This window comes from Pipistrellus kuhlii, unplaced genomic scaffold, assembly GCF_014108245.1.
Source record: "Pipistrellus kuhlii isolate mPipKuh1 unplaced genomic scaffold, mPipKuh1.p scaffold_m20_p_17, whole genome shotgun sequence".
Taxonomy (NCBI): Eukaryota; Metazoa; Chordata; class Mammalia; order Chiroptera; family Vespertilionidae; genus Pipistrellus; species Pipistrellus kuhlii.
In genome coordinates this window covers 19,485,241-19,500,614 of record NW_023425482.1, presented here as the reverse complement: position 1 = coordinate 19,500,614, position 15,374 = coordinate 19,485,241, and the positions used below count along the sequence as shown (strand labels likewise).

The window sequence follows — 15,374 nt, the reverse complement described above, 5'->3', positions numbered from 1 at the left end:
AATTTTTTTTATGTTTGCAAAATTTCAAAATCAACTGTTGGAGGGGAAAAAAATAAACACTACACATGCCCAACTATGTTGGCAGCAGCACTACCTGTCATGGCTCCAAAATGGAGACAACATCTATGTCCATCCGCAGTAGAAGAGATGGTGTTATAATTGTGTTATGATCATGTTCTGGAATAGTCTACAGCAACGAGAAGGAAGGAAAGATATACGACCAGAGGAACCTCACAAATCCAATGCTGAACGGAAGAAGTCGGGTTCTGAAAGACATGACCCACTTATATAATGTGCAAAAACAGGCAAAACTCGTCCCTGTGGTTCAGTCAGGAGAGTGACTGCCTGTGGGTGGAGTCGTGATTGGAAGGGAACCTGCGGGGAGCTGGCTCCTGGGAGGGCTTGACCCGAGCGCTGGTTGTTTGAGTGGTCTGCGTGTAAAAATCCATTATATTTCTGTGGCGAATATTTCTCTATAGACCTATTGTTACTTCCGTGTTAAAAGCTGGAAGAAAAAAAAATTAAAGTTAGGCCTCACTGCTCTCAGAACAGGTTCCTCATCGCAGCCGCACCCTGGGAATTCTTTACTGGCCACCTTTCTCCATCTCTTCCCCCAGCTCCCAGGCTCTGACATGCCTGTCTCCCTCACCTGCAGGGAAAACTCAGTGCAGAGGAATTTGGTTCTCAATCCCTACCTGGGCTCCAGGATGGATCCTAGGAGAAAGGACTCCTTAATGACCTTACTTACCTAAACCAAGGAGCCAGGTAGCCTCAAGATGAATTCTTTTGCTTTCTGACAGAAAAAAAAAAAAAAAAAATCGCTGCCCTGACCGGTTTGGCTCAGTGGATAGAGCGTTGGCCTGTGGACTGAAAGGTCCCAGGTTCGATTCCCGTCAAGGGCATGTACCTTGGTTGCGGGCCCATCCCCAGTGTGGGGTGTGCGGGAGGCAGCTGATCAGTGTTTCTTTCTCATCGCTATTTCTAACGCTCTATCCCTCTCCCTTCCTCTCTGTAAAAATCAATAAAATATATATATTTTTTAAAAATCGCTGCAGGCATTTTTAAAAGAACAAAATGGGTCTTCATTTATTTTTTTTTAATTTATATATATTTTATTAATTTCATTGCAGAAGGGAGAGGGAGAGAGGAATAGAAACGTCAATGATGAGAGAGGCTCATTGATTAGCTGGCTCCTACATGCCCTCAACACTGGGGATTGAGCCCGCAACCTGGGCACGTGCCTTGACTGGGAATGGAACTGTGACCTCCTGGTTCAGAGGTTGACTAAACTGCTGAGCCGGGCTGTCTTCCCTTTAATAGGTGTCTTCCCTTTCTGCTGCCCTCAGTTCCTCTCTGTAAAGAACTGAGTCTGGGAAGCAGTGACTTCCCTGAAGGATTGTTTTGGGGCTTCAGCCCAGACCCAAGGCTCCCTTAGCTGGTAGGTGAGTCAACTTCAGATCCCAGCAAAGTGGAGGGAGAGACTGAGTAAAAAGGGTGCTGCTGACCCTGGGCGAGGGAGGAGGGGCGTGGTGGGGGTGGGCGAGGAGGGTACAGAAGAATAAGGTGACACCACCTCTGCTCTTCCCAGCCTTGCAATTGGTTGAGAAGTCTAGGCCAGCGGTTGGCAAACTCATTAGTCAACAGAGCCAACTATCAACAGTACAACGATGGAAATATCTTACTTCTTCTAATGCCCCTTCTACAAAATAGACTCGCCCAGGCCTTGGTATTTTGTGGAAGAGCCACACTCAAGGGGCCAAAGAGCCGCATGTGGCTCGCGAGCCGCAGTTTGCCGACCACAGGTCTAGACAAAGGGTGCAAGAAAATTATTCAATTAAGCTTTTCTTCTTTTTATCCGAGGGGTCAATTGTCGGTCCTGCTGTTACTTGACCAGAAGCATTCGACCGCAGTTGATCTTTCTCTCTTCCTCAGAACACTCTCTGGGTTGCTTCTTACTTCCCTGTCTGGGCCTTCTCCCTCCTAGTTCCTCTTCACTTCTGGCCTGGAAATGTTGGCGTGCCCCAGTGCATGGCCCTCAGACCTTGCCTCTTTAGGTACTTTCACTCCTGGGTGATTTCACTCAATTTTGTGGCTTCAAAAAATACCATCCACACTCCAATGACTTCCACATTTGTGTTTCCAGCCAGATCTCTGCCCTGAAACCCAGAACGGTTGCTTTAACCACCTACCTACTCACCAAGATCTCTAATAGGCTTCTCTGATTTTTCACGTCGGATACTGAGATCCTGCTACCCCGCCTCCACACCTGTTCCTCCCACAGTTATCTCAGCAAATGGCAACTCCGTTCTTCTGTGTTCGGGCCAAAAATTCGGGTGTCATTCCTGACGCCTCTCTTTCTCTCACCTCCCACCTCCAATCTGACGGGAAATACTGTTTGACTGAACTTCAAAATACATCCAGAATCTGACTGTTTCCACTACCTTTACCCCATCCAAGCCACAATCACTTCTCACTTTGATTATCAGTTTCCCAACCTTGTCCCCATCAGCCTACTCTCAACAGTCAGAGTGATTAAAATGCAACCCTGGCCGAAACCGGTTTGACTCAGTGGTAGAGCGTCGGCCTGTGGACTGAAGGGTCCCGGGTTCGATTCCGGTCAAGGGCATGTACCTTGGTTGCGGGCACATCCCGGGTAGAGGGTGTGCAGGAGGCAGCTGGTCGATGTTTCTCTCTCATTGACATTTCTAGCTCTCTATCTCTCTCCCTTCCTCTCTGTAAAAAAATCAATAAAATATATTTTTTTAAAAAATGCAACCCTGGGCAGTGCCCTCAGAGGTCCCGGATCTGTCTGTCTCTCACTTCAAGTGTTTGGAGGAACAGACCCAAGGACATGCCTTCTTCCAGCCTCTGGCCGCTTTCCTGCATCTCATCCAGTCACCACCTTCAGAACCACCTCTAGGACCAGCCAACCCACCATTTTCGTGTGTGTGGTTTTTTTTCTACCTTAAGTCCTTATTGCTCAACAACCATGAGCTGCCAAATCCGTCAGAATGACTCCACCGCGGTGGAGGCTGCTGTCCACCGCCTGGCCAGCCTGCACCTGTGGGCCTCTGCACCTGCCTCTCTCTGGGCTGCTATTTGGACCCCGACGACGTGGCTCTGGAGGGCGAGGGCCACTTCTTCTGCAAGTGGACGGAGAAGAAGCGTGAGGGCACCGAGCATCTCTTAACACAAGCGAGGCGGCCGCATTCTCTCCCAGGACGGGCAGAAACCTTCCCAGGAGGACTGGGCCCAAACTCAGGACGCCACGGAGGCCGCCCTGGCATGGGAGAAGAGCCTGAACCAGGCCCTTTTGGAGCTGCCTGTCCTGGGTTCTGCCCGTGCAGACCCTCATCTCTGCGACTTCCTGGGGAACCACTTCCTGGGGGAGGAGGTGAAACTGATCAAGAAGATGGGGCGGCCGCCTGACTCACCTCTGCAGGCTGGCCGCCCCCAGGCGGGGCGGAGTGAGTGTCTCTTGGGAAGGCTCACCCTCAAGCACAACGTGGAGCCTGTGGAGCCCAGAGGCCTCTCAGAGGCCCCCCTGCGTCCCCCTGGTGTCTCTGGCTTTTGCCTGGGCCTCTTCCCAAAACTACCAGCCATTCTTTTAACCACCCTGGAGCCCTCGCCCATGCATTGGACCAAATGAAACAATAAAGCTTTTTGAAACAAACAAACAAAAAAGCATCCCTGTGGCCTGGCCGGCATGGCTCAGTGGTTGAGCGTGGACCTATGAACCAGGACGTCAAGGTTCGATTCCCGGTCAGGCATGTGCATGCAGGAGGCAGCTGATCAATGATTCTCTCTCATCATTGATATTTCTCTCTCTCTTTCTCTCTCTCTCTTTTCCTCTTCTCCTCTCCACACCTGACTCACCTCATTTCCAACTGTTCGATCCCTCACTTGTTCTACTCCGGCCACTGTGGCCTTCGCACCATTACTTGAACACACCGGGCATCCTCCGGCCTCTGTGCCTTTGCCATGGCCCTTCCCTCTATTTCAAATGCCCTTCCCCCTACATGGCTCATTCTCATATCTATTAGATCTTAAGTCTGGCAACTCAAGGCCATGCCCTGGCAGCCCTGCCCAGAATTATACATTTTTTTTCATATTCTCTATTTCCCTTCTCTGCCTACGTCTCTCATTAGCACTTATTGTCATCTAGTCTTCATATATTGTCATGTATTTGCATTCTTTAGTACCTGCCTCCCTCCACTGGAATGTAAAGCCCATGAGGATGGGGATTTTTGTACATGTATTGTTCACTCCTGAGTCTCCAGAACAGTTCCTAGCATACATAGGTGTTCAATATTTGTTGCATGAATGAATGATTATTTCAGAACTAGAGGCCCAGTGCACAAAATTTGTGCACAGGGGTGTGTCTCTCCCCTCAGACTGACCTGCACCCTCTCCAATCTGGGAGCTCTCAGGGAATGTCCTACTGATGGCTTAGGCCCGTTCCCATGGTTCTCTGCTCTCTGCGGGGCCTGCCTGTTCTACACTGCGGTGACTGCCAAGCAGGCCGTGCTGGGTGCTGCCTTTGGGTTGCACTTCACTACTCCAGGGTAGCTGAGACTGTGATGGGAGCTACCTCCTCCCTGCTGTCAGTCTCCATGGAGGTAATGAGGTTAATTTGCATACTCACTCCTGATTGGCTGGTGGGCTTTGCGAAGTGATGGTCAGATCGCATATTACTCTTTTATTAGTGTAGATGGCCTGAGCCTTATCTGCTAACTGATAAGAGGAAGTCAGTTAAGGGAAAGCAAGAGAGGTCTGCTGCTATCTGGGAAAATGTGGAATTTATGTCAGTCTTTAGAGCATGGGAAGTCCTTGGAAGGGTGAGAAGGAAAAGAGAACCAGCTGAAACTGGTTTGGCTCAGTGGATAGAGCATCTGTCTGTGGACTGAAAGGTCCCAGGTTCGATTCTGATCAAGGGCATTGGTTGCTGTCATATCCCTGGTAGGAGGTATGCAAGAGGCAGCTGATCGATGATTCTCTCTCATCGATGCTTCTAGCTCTCTATCCCTCTCTCTTCCTCTCTATAAAAATCAATAAAATATGTGGTGTTTTTTTTTTTTTTAAAGTACTACTTGTTATTCCTATGCTATCTTCGGCCATCAGCGAACTAAGATTTCCTATCAGAGAGATTTTAGAGTGCGACCAACAGAGAACTATTATACTTGGTCTTGAGCTTGACTCAAGAGGGTATGAGGGGCTGAAACCGGTTTGGCTCAGTGGATAGAGCGTCGGTCTTTGGACTGAAAGGTCCCAGGTTCGATTCCGGTCAGGGGCATGTACATTGGTTGCGGGCACATCCCTGGTAGTGGGTGTGCAAGAGGCAGCTGGTCCCTGGTAGGGGGTTGTGCGGGAGGCAGCTGGTCGATGTTTCTCTCTCATCGATGTTTCTAGCTCTATCCCTCTCCCTTTCTTTCTGTAAAAAATCAATAAAAAATATAAAAAAAGAAAAAAAAGAAAAAAGAAAAGAGGGTATGAGGGCTTCTGTCTCAGAACTATCCATCCCCCGTGAGCTGGACCTAATTCCCGAGCTGCGTTCCTTTAAGATGGCCCTGCTCGCAGGCAGAGAGGGAATCAGACACAGGCACAGATGTGGCCTGGGGCCTCTGCTGGGGACCAGGCAGCTCCCCGGCTGGCCGGCCGTCGCCTGTCCTGTCGCTGATGCAATCGGAGCAAAGAGAAATGATTCACTCCGATCCTGCCATGGACCTCAAGAGGCTGGCCAGGTGCAGGTTCTGGGGATTGGTGGGCGGGTTATTTTTTCCCCTCCGGAGCTGAAAGAGTCACTTTGTGTTTCAAAAAGCACTTTCTTTATGCAGGGGAATTCTGTGGCGAGGGCTCTCGCTGGCCTGGGTGTGGGGTGAGCCGCCTTCGCCTGTGTCTGGGGAGAGAATGCAATGGGGGCCCCGGTGTCTCCCCCCCACCCCCCCCACCCCGCAGCCCTGAAAGGTGCTTTTCAGAAGGGCTGGGGACAAGGGAGTCGGCTCATGGGGAAAAGGACTCTGGCCGGGGGGCCAGCAGAGAAGAGCCTTCTTGTTTGTCAGCCTGGGTTTGTGGCGAGAAGGTCCGAGAAGCCCTCCCCCGGAGTCCCCGGCGCTCCGCGGAACAAATAAAACCTCTATTTGTCCGTCTCTCCCCTGGATTTCGACGGCGCTTCACGGCCAGGGTTATTGGGATCCGCCGAAAGCCCAGGCTGCTGTTTATTCCCGGGGTGGCAGACACGGACAAACGCCTCTCTGTCCTCCCACTTGCCAGGCCAGGAGGGCAGGAGACACTTCCAATCAGGCAGGCAGGCAGCGAAGACTTATTTTTGAGGCGCCCACAGTGTCCCCAATGTGGAGCCACATAAATATAAATAGAAAAAAAGAAAAAGAAAAGAAAAAGCACAAAATTCAGGCCCCAGCTTTCCGGGCACAGAAAATCCAATTAGCAGGAGGAGGCCTGGTGGGCAACCGGTTTGGCTCAGTGGATAGAGCATTGGCCTGCGGACTGAAAGGTCCCGGGTTCGATTCTGGTCAGGGGCATGTATGTTGGTTGCGGTAGGGGGGTATGCAAGAGGCAGCTGGTCTATGTTTGTCTCTCATCGACGTTTCTAGCTCTGTATCTCTCTCCCTTCCTCTATGTAAAAAATATCAAAAAAATATATTAAGAGAGAGAGGGGGGGGGGAGAGGGAGAGAGAGAGAGAGAGAGAGAGAGAGAGAGAGAGAGAGAGAGAAATGGTGAGCACAGCGGGTACTGAGGAAGGATCTCACAGGAGGGGAAGGGGAGAAGGGGGAGTGTGAGTGAGTGAGTGTGTGGAGGGGGAGAGGGAGGGTGGGGGGAGAGTGTCTTGGAGGAGGTTTCCTGGAGAAAGTTCCTGGGACAATAAGCACAGGGCGACAGAAAGCCTGTCTGCTTTGTTCCGAGCTACAGCCTGGCCCTTGGCACCACGCCTGGCACAGAGTGGGCATTTGGTAAATATTTGAGGAATGGACAGCGAAGGAGGGGGCCGACCTTAGGAGGAGGATAACTAGGTGAAGGAGAGGGAGGAGGGCGTGCCAGCGTGAGGAAAGGCCCCTTGGAATGAGCCGGATATCTTGGTGAGACTGGTTTAACCACAGCGGAGGGAGGGCGGGTAGTGAGGAGCCGTGGGGAATGAGGTTAGATAGGGAGCCGGATGGGGGGAAACCTGGAAAGCCAGGCAGAGACATCGAGAGGGGAACCTTCCTTCACGCCTCCACCTGGCTCCTGCGGAGCGTGGACCATGTGTGTACCAGGCGCAGAAGTGAGGGGCAGGGATGGAGATAGTGACGTGAACACAAGACATCACCGCCTGCCGGGGACAGGCAGAGAGCTGCTCCTGACTGTAAACCGTGATAACGACGGCAGGGATGACATGTCTGGATGCCACAGTCGTGGTTTGTTTGCTTGTAAGGAACCGAGGCCATGTCACACGTGCTCATGTTAATTGAGAGTCAGTTGAAGGGTAAACCGGACATCCAAGGCAAGCAAGCAGAGTTCCAAAGAGACAGGGGGAGCCGAAACGGGTTTGGCTCAGAGGATAGAGCGTCGGCCTGGGGACTGAGGGGACCCAGGTTCGATTCCAGTCAAGGGCATGTACCTTGGTTGCAGGCACATCTCCAGTGGGGGGGTGTGCAGGAGGCAGCTGGTCGATGTTTCTCTCTCATCGATGTTTCTAACTTCTATCTCTCCCCCTTCCTCTCTGTAAAAACTCAATAAAATATATGAGAGAGAGAGACAGACAGACAGACAGACAGACGTGGGGAGGCTTAACGTTCCCTCCCTGCCTCTTCCCCAGCAATGCCTCAAGGATGGCCTCTCACCTCAGCCCCTTTCTCCTGCTCCATTCTCCTGCCTCCCTCTCTGGCTGGGATTTTACGTGGTGCAATCTTGACACCTTAACACCACAATACCCTCCCCGTCCAGGGCTGGCTATCCTCATGCACCTGCTGAGCTTTCAGAATACCAAGGACACAGCCCTAGAACACCAGCTCAGTCTTAGCGTGACCACCCCAGAACCGATCAGCAACTGTCGGGAGACGAATCACGTGTTAAAACCTGGCTGTGCCCAGCCGGTGTGGCTCGGGTTGAGCATCGACCAATGAACCAGGTGGTTTGGTTCCTGGTCAGGGCACATGTCCCGGTTTCAGGCTCGATCCACAGTGTGGGGGCATGCAGGAGGCAGCCGATCCACCACTCGCTCTCATCACTGATGTTTCTCTCTCTCTCTCACTCACTCACTCTCCCTTCCTCTCAGAAATCAATAAAAATATGTTAAACACACACACGCACACACACACACAAACATACAAAAAACACTGGCTGTGTGAACCTACCAAGAACTGCAAAGAGCCAAAACCGTTTGGTTCAGCGGTAGAGCATCGGTCTGCGGGCTGAAAGGTCCCAGGTTTGATTCCGGTCAAGGGCATGTACGTTGGTTGCGGGCACATCCACGGTGGGGGGTGTGCAAGAGGCAGCTGGTCGATGTTTCTCTCTCATCGACGCTTCTAGCTCTCTCTCTTCCTTCCTCTCTGTAAAAAATCAATAAAATATATTTAAAAAAAAAAAAGAACTGCAAAGAATTCCAAAGAAGGGGTACGAACCCAGAGTCATTAACAGACAAGCCTTATTCCTACAGGGCGACCGTGCAGGGCACATATCCCTCACCTGAGGAGGGGAGTGCGGGAAGAAGGCAGTTGACACCAGCCAGGTTTGATGTAAAGGTCTGATTTAGACCTGAGGGGTGGGGGGGTGGGGGTAGGGGCCGGGGTGGTGGAGAAGAGGGATGAAGTGGGAAAGACATTCACCCGTGGATGAAAGCATTTAAGAGCAGTGAGGTTGGCCCAGAGCAGGAATGGGAAACATTGAGAAACCGAAGCAACCCAGACCTTCCAGAAGGCTTCTGCCGACCCGGAACGGAGCAGGGTAGCGATAAGGATAAAGAAAATATGTAGTCTAAATATTTTTAGGGCAGAGGTATGATCCTGGCTTTGCAGTCAGGCTCAGGGTAGAAATCAGCAGACATTGGTTGGACTGCATTGGATTTCCCTAAACCCCGGACAAGCAGACAAGCGATGAGCATATTGCTGTTTGTATTCTGTTAGGAGCAGAGCCGAGAACACAAAACGATAACAACCGAAATCAGAAATAGGATTTCCCTGCCTCCCGGGGCAGGGCTCGGGTCACTGGACGCGGGCTTGGTGAGAAACAGAAATGCAGCCGGAGGAGGGTCAGGGCCAGGCTCCTGGCTGCGGGCGAGATGGACAGATAGCGAGCGCTGTGCCCGGTGTCTCGGCGGCAGATCAAAGGCGCAGGCAGCAGGCACGGCAGGAATCTGGGGACCTTTCACCCAGTCCTTCATCCACGCCGGAAGAGGGAGAGCCGCACCATGCGTGGTCACACCGCTGAACACTGCCAGCACACCGGTGTTTGGGACAAACCTTTTTATTTTTATTTTTTTAAATCAATAAATATTTTATCGATTTTTTATTTTATTTTATTTTATTTTTACAGAGAGGAAGGGAGAGAGATAGAGAGCTGGAAACATCAATGAGAGAGAAACATTGACCAGCTGCCTCTTGCACATCCCCTATTTGGGATGTGTGCCCGCAACCAATGCACATGCCCTTGACCGGAATCGAACCTGGGACCCTTCAGTCCACAGACCGACGCTCTATCCACTGAGCCAAACCAGTTTCGGCCAAACCTTTTTATTTAATTAGTTTTTAAATATATATATTTATTGATTTCAGCCCGGGGGGCAGAACAGAGAGAGAGAGAGAGAAACATCAATGATGAGAGAGAGTCATTGAGCGGCTGCCTCCTGTACGCCCCCCACTGGGGGTCGAGCCTGCAACCCGGGCATGTGCCCTGACTGGGAATCCAACCGTGACCTCCTGGTTCATAGGTCGATGTGCAGCCACTGAGCCATGCTGGCCGGGCTGTGACAAACCTTTAATACCCCAGCACGGTAAGCAGTCCTCCCCTATCCACGTATAAGTCCTCCCTGATCCATTAAACCGCAGATTAGTACCAAACCCCTGTATATACTATGTTTTCCCCGATCCATACATACACTCGGCAGATTCTCTCTGGCATATCCAAATTGCCAGCATCACTCCCCTTGCACGTTGGGGCCATCATGAAAGGAAATGAGGGCTCCTTGACATACACACCAAGATACCACGACAGTCCACCTGATAACCAGGATGGCTACTACTAGTAAGTGACTAGTGGGAGAGTGCCGTCCATAGCACAGTGGAGACACTGGACGCGGGGCGGAGTCCCATCCCAGGCCAAACAGAGCAAGGTGGCGTGAGACTCCGTGGAGCTACTTGGAGCGGCACACCGTTCAAAACTTACAAATGGCTTCCTTCTGGAGTTTTCCATTGAATAGTTTCGGGTCACAACCACAGGTAACCGAAACTGCAGGAGGCGAATTCGTTGATGGTGGCGTGAAGGGGGCGGGAGGAATGGGGGAGAGGGGACCGCTCGATGGAGCTTTCCCCGGATGGGCAGCAGGGACACGACGGGGATCTGATTTGTGGCCAGATCCCTGGGTTCACAGCCCAGACCCAAATGGCTTAATGACTTTGGGTTTCAGTTTCTTGGTTTGTAAAACAGGAATAAGTTCCCTTGGAGGGTCGATGATAAGATTACACGAGAGGTTGAAACCGGTTTGGCTCAATGGATAGAGCGTCGGCTTGGGGACTGAAGGGTCCCGGGTTCGATTCCGGTCAAGGGCATGTACCTTGGCTGCAGGCATATCCCCAGTAGGGGGTATGCAAGAGGCGGCTGATCGATGACTCTCCCTCATGGATGTTTCTAACTCTTTATCTCTCTCCCTTCCTCTCTGTACAAAAAAAAACACAATAAAAGAAAAAAAATTTAAGAAAAAGATTACATGAGAGAATATATGCAAAGCAATGAAAACTGCATAAGCAAGGCACTTGGCAAGCAATCAGTGATTATTAGAATTGGTTCAGAGAAAAACGACTGCAGAGAAGAGCTTCCCGGCCTGGAGGGCCCTGGGGGTCAGGCAAACCCACCCAGAGCAACCTGTTGGCAGCTAGGATTGGGGTTTGCCTAGCACCCGCCTCTTCTTCTAGGAACAGGTCCCTGATTCGTCCAAAAACAGCCATTAGAGCGAAGCCGGGCCAATCGGGATCCTTCCCTAGGATTTTCTAACTGGATCTTCCAACTGGTGGAAAAGAGAATACCATCATGGTCCACTGCCCACCCTTTCTCCCGCTTTGGGGGTTCAGATAGTAAAAATGGGAGCCCCTTTCCTCCTCCACCTGCAGAAGCTGGCCCGAGAGAATGAAGCGGATTTGCAGAGATAAACGGGAGCAGAGTCCTAGCTGGGGCAGAGACCGAGTCTCTGAATCCTGTTAGCCCTGGATCAGGCACCCACTCCCACTATTCTGCAGTTTGATTATGGAAGACACTACATCAGTATCTCTCTCCTCTTCTCCTCTCTCATTCTCTCTTCCTTCTCTTGATATTTCTGTTACTTGCAGCTAGAGTTTGTGCTTGAGGGTCAATTCAGGAGGAAAACATCTGAGTTGGCATTTTCCTTTACATTAGAAAATTATAATACTTTAAATTTTATGGTAAACCAATTAGATTCTTACATTCCTTTTTTCTTTTTCTTTTTTTTTAAACAAGAAACACCAGAGAGAAACTCGATGGTGCCTTGTGCCACTAACGTATGCCTATCTTGCACCATTTGAAAAGAAGCAACCCATGGGTAAGTTTTTTAAAGTTTTATCTCTTAAGTCTTTAAGTTCTTCAGAGACTAGAGTAAATTTACGCCAAGGGTTATAAGCTTCTGTGTGCCAGTGCCAGGCAGTTAAGAGTAAGGGAAGTGCATGGATGGGTGTCAGGCAAGAGGGAGTGGTGGGGACTGTGGCAAAGTGTCGATCCGTCTAAAAGGAGCTGCTATCACTCAGCTCCTGTCCATTGTTTTATGTGCAAACACAGGCACAGAGCTGCCAGATCCTGTCATCTTTCAGAGGTTCTGGACATTTGGGATGTTGAAGGCGAACTTCTAAGTTTTAAACACAGGCTGCAGGTTTCATTTGGGGTGTGCAGGGCATGTGATCCGCCATCCCGTTTTGCCTAGAAGGAAATGTTTCCTGAAACGTGGATCTTTTGCTGCAAACCAGGACAAGCGGGTCTCCCTAGGTGTAGGCCCGTGGTCGGCAAACTGCGGCTCTCGAGCCACATGCGGCTCTTTGGCCCCTTGAGGGTGGCTCTTCCACAAAATACCACGGCCTGGGCGAGTCTATTTTGTAGAAGTGGCGTTAGAAGAAGTTTAAATTAAAAAAATTGGGCTCTTCCAAAGAAATGTCAGTCGTCGTACTGCTGATATTTGGCTCTGTTGACTAATGAGTTTGCCGACCACTGACTCAGCAGAAGGCATTGGAGATGCATCCCTGTTACTGTGTGTAGGTTGCGTGTCTCCGCAGTTTATTCCTCGTCGTTGGCGAGGTGTCTTCCATTGTACCATCGCTCACCTGTTTTTATTCATTCCTAGTTGAAGGACATTCCGGGTTGTTTGCAGTTTGGGCAATTATGACGAGAACCACTTTAAACATTTGCCTGTGGATTTTGGTGTGGCCACGTCTTTTCACTTCTCCTGCGTGACTACCTAGCAGTGAGATTGCTGGGTCATAGGGAGAGTGTGTGTCCTCTCAGTTTGTGCCCTGGTCTCGTCCACCGCCTTCTCAGAGGGGAAATCTGAGGTCTGGAGAGGTTTCGTAGCCTGTCTCCCATATACCTCATCAGATACATGGCAGAGGCGGGCTTTGAACTCAGATCTGACAGGAAAAAAAAAAATCCTCCTCTGGTCACCACAGTGCAGTTCTGTCTTTCTGCCGCTCTGTTAAAAGGGGTCAGAGTGCAAATATCATTAACCCCTCAGGGTAAGGGCTAATGATATTAATAAAGCACAGGCCTCACTTTCTTTCTAATGTTTGGCTCCCTGACAAAGAATTCGGACTTCTGGTGGGGAGGAAACCCCATCAAGGCCCCCTCTCGGCGGGCAGTACGCCCTATTGCCTCGAGAATACCAGCTCTCCCAAAGGGGACGGTTCCTGGTGTGGACGGGTGGGTGTGGAATGCACTCTTAAAGTTTATAGTTCACTTACCATGCATCGTCTCATCAGAGAACCATTTCGGGAGGGGCGGGCCCGGCTCTCCCTGTCACCCACCCACAGCGCCACCAGCACCTGCCGAGCACCGTGCAGACGGGAGGCTATTCGTGACCCTTATTATTTCATTCTATTCTGGGCCGCGCGCCCCGCCCTCTGCGCAGTGACAACCTGCCAATTTCCAATGCCCTCCTGGCACGCCTGGGTTGGCAGGGTGGTGGCCTGGAAAGGGCACGGGGCCCGGGACGCCAGTCCTCCCCTCGGGAGAGTTTGCAGGCACTTGGGAAAGCTCTAGGAGCGCCCAGCATGGGGCCTGGCATCTAGGAGGCAGTCAGGAAATGCTGCCCGCCCCCCTCTCTCTTCTCCCCACTCCCACCCCCCCCCCCCCCCAACAGAGGAGACAGGTACCAAGCCAGCACACAGGATTCTGGACGTTGGCGCTCACCGCCAATGTGCTGTGCGGTGACTCCCACTTTGCACCTTCCGTTTCCACGTTCGGAAACGAGGACCAGGCCCAAGGTCACTATATGGAATGTAGTTAGAAATGCAGCCGTCCTCCCAGCCTAAAGAAGAGGGAGTCAGGGGGGAAAACGCCTTAATCTCCTGGCCGCCCGGAGGGCCCTGTCCGCCCCAAGCAAAGAGGAGCTTTGACTGCCAGGGAGAAGCTGGGCGGTGGGAAGCACCAGGGAGAGGCCTGGAACTCATGGATCACCTGAAGCCAGACCCACAGGCGGCGCGGAGGGAACCACAGGGTCGTGGGATAAACAGATTTCTCCGCCCCCTTCCTTGTAGGAGCTTGGGGGTCTCGGTAGAGCGCTAAGCACAAGGGCGTGTGCCTCCGTGGGTGGTGGGGGATGGGAACCCAGAGGACCCATGTACCCATGTACCTCGCTCCGCCACCACGGGATGGCACTGGGGAGGGAGCAACAAGACCCCGTGTGTGAGCCAGAGGTCTCCCAGGAGCTCCGTTTGGCCCACACCAGTGGTCGGCAAACTCGTGAGTCCACAGAGCCAACTGTTAGCAGGACAGCGATTGAAATTTCTTTGGAGACCCCAAGTGTTTAAACTAAAACTTCTTCCAACGCCACTTCTTCAACATAGATTCGCCCAGGCCTTGGTATTTTGTGGAAGAGCCACCCTCGAGGGGCCAAAGAGCCGCAGGTGGCTGAGAGCCGAAGTTTGCCGATCACGGTGTTAAGTGAAAGAAGGCAGACACACAGAGGATTACATGCTGTCTGTTCCATTTACTTATTTATTTATTTTTAAACATATTTTATTGATTTCTTCACAGAGAGGAAGAGAGAGGGATAGAGAGTTAGAAACATCGATGAGAGAGAATCATCGCTCAGCTGCCTCTTGCACACCCCCTACCGGGGATGTGCCCGCAACCAAGGTACATGCCCTTGCCCGGAATCGAACCTGGGACCTTTCAGTCCGCAGGCCGACGCTCTATCCACTGAGCCAAACCGGTCCCGACTGTCGATTCCATTTAGATGAGATTCTGGAAAAGGCCATACTACAAGGGCAGGGAACATAGACGTGGTTTCTGGGGGCGGAAGATGGAAGTGTGGTTGGCTAGGGGGTAACAGAGGACCACAAAGGGGTGAGGAATCTGGGGAGAGATGGACAGGACTGTTCTGTGTGTGGACTGGGTGCATGTGCCCAGACTTGCAGAGCTGTCCGCTAGAAAGGGTGAATTTTCCGGCATGTGTATGTTATGCCTCATTAAACCTGACTTTAAAATGTGAAACCACCATGGGGGTGGGGAGGGGAACATATGTCATACTTTCGACAATAAAGAATTATTTTAAAAAACATGTGAAAACAAAGGGAAAGGGCCTCAGCGCCCTTAGGAAGAAGAGAGCTGTAGACTTCTTTCCCCTAATGTGTGTTCTCCCCCAGCATTTTCACTTTTGTGAAAAGAGCCTGCAACTTGTGGAAGCAGAAGGGTGGTGGCAGAGGTGCCCGTGTATCCGTGTGTGTGTGTGTGTGTGTGTGTGTGTGTGTGTGTAAAGAAACTCTGAAAAGACACACAAGGAATTAATAAGAGCAGTGACTGTGAGGGGGTGGAGCAGGAACGGGGCAGTTGGAGGACCAGGTAGGAGAAAGACATTTCAGTATAACTTTGTGTGTGTGCGCGTGTGCAATAAGTTCACATGGTTAAAAATGATTCCGTGTGTATCATTTTCTAGGCATTTATATAC

General features: G+C 51.2%; 1 pseudogene; it reads left to right on the top strand.

Annotated features, from left to right (window-relative positions):
* The first annotated feature begins 2,935 nt into the window (after positions 1–2,935).
* LOC118720594 lies at positions 2,936–3,673 on the top strand (annotated as a pseudogene).
* Positions 3,674–15,374: the final 11,701 nt, after the last annotated feature.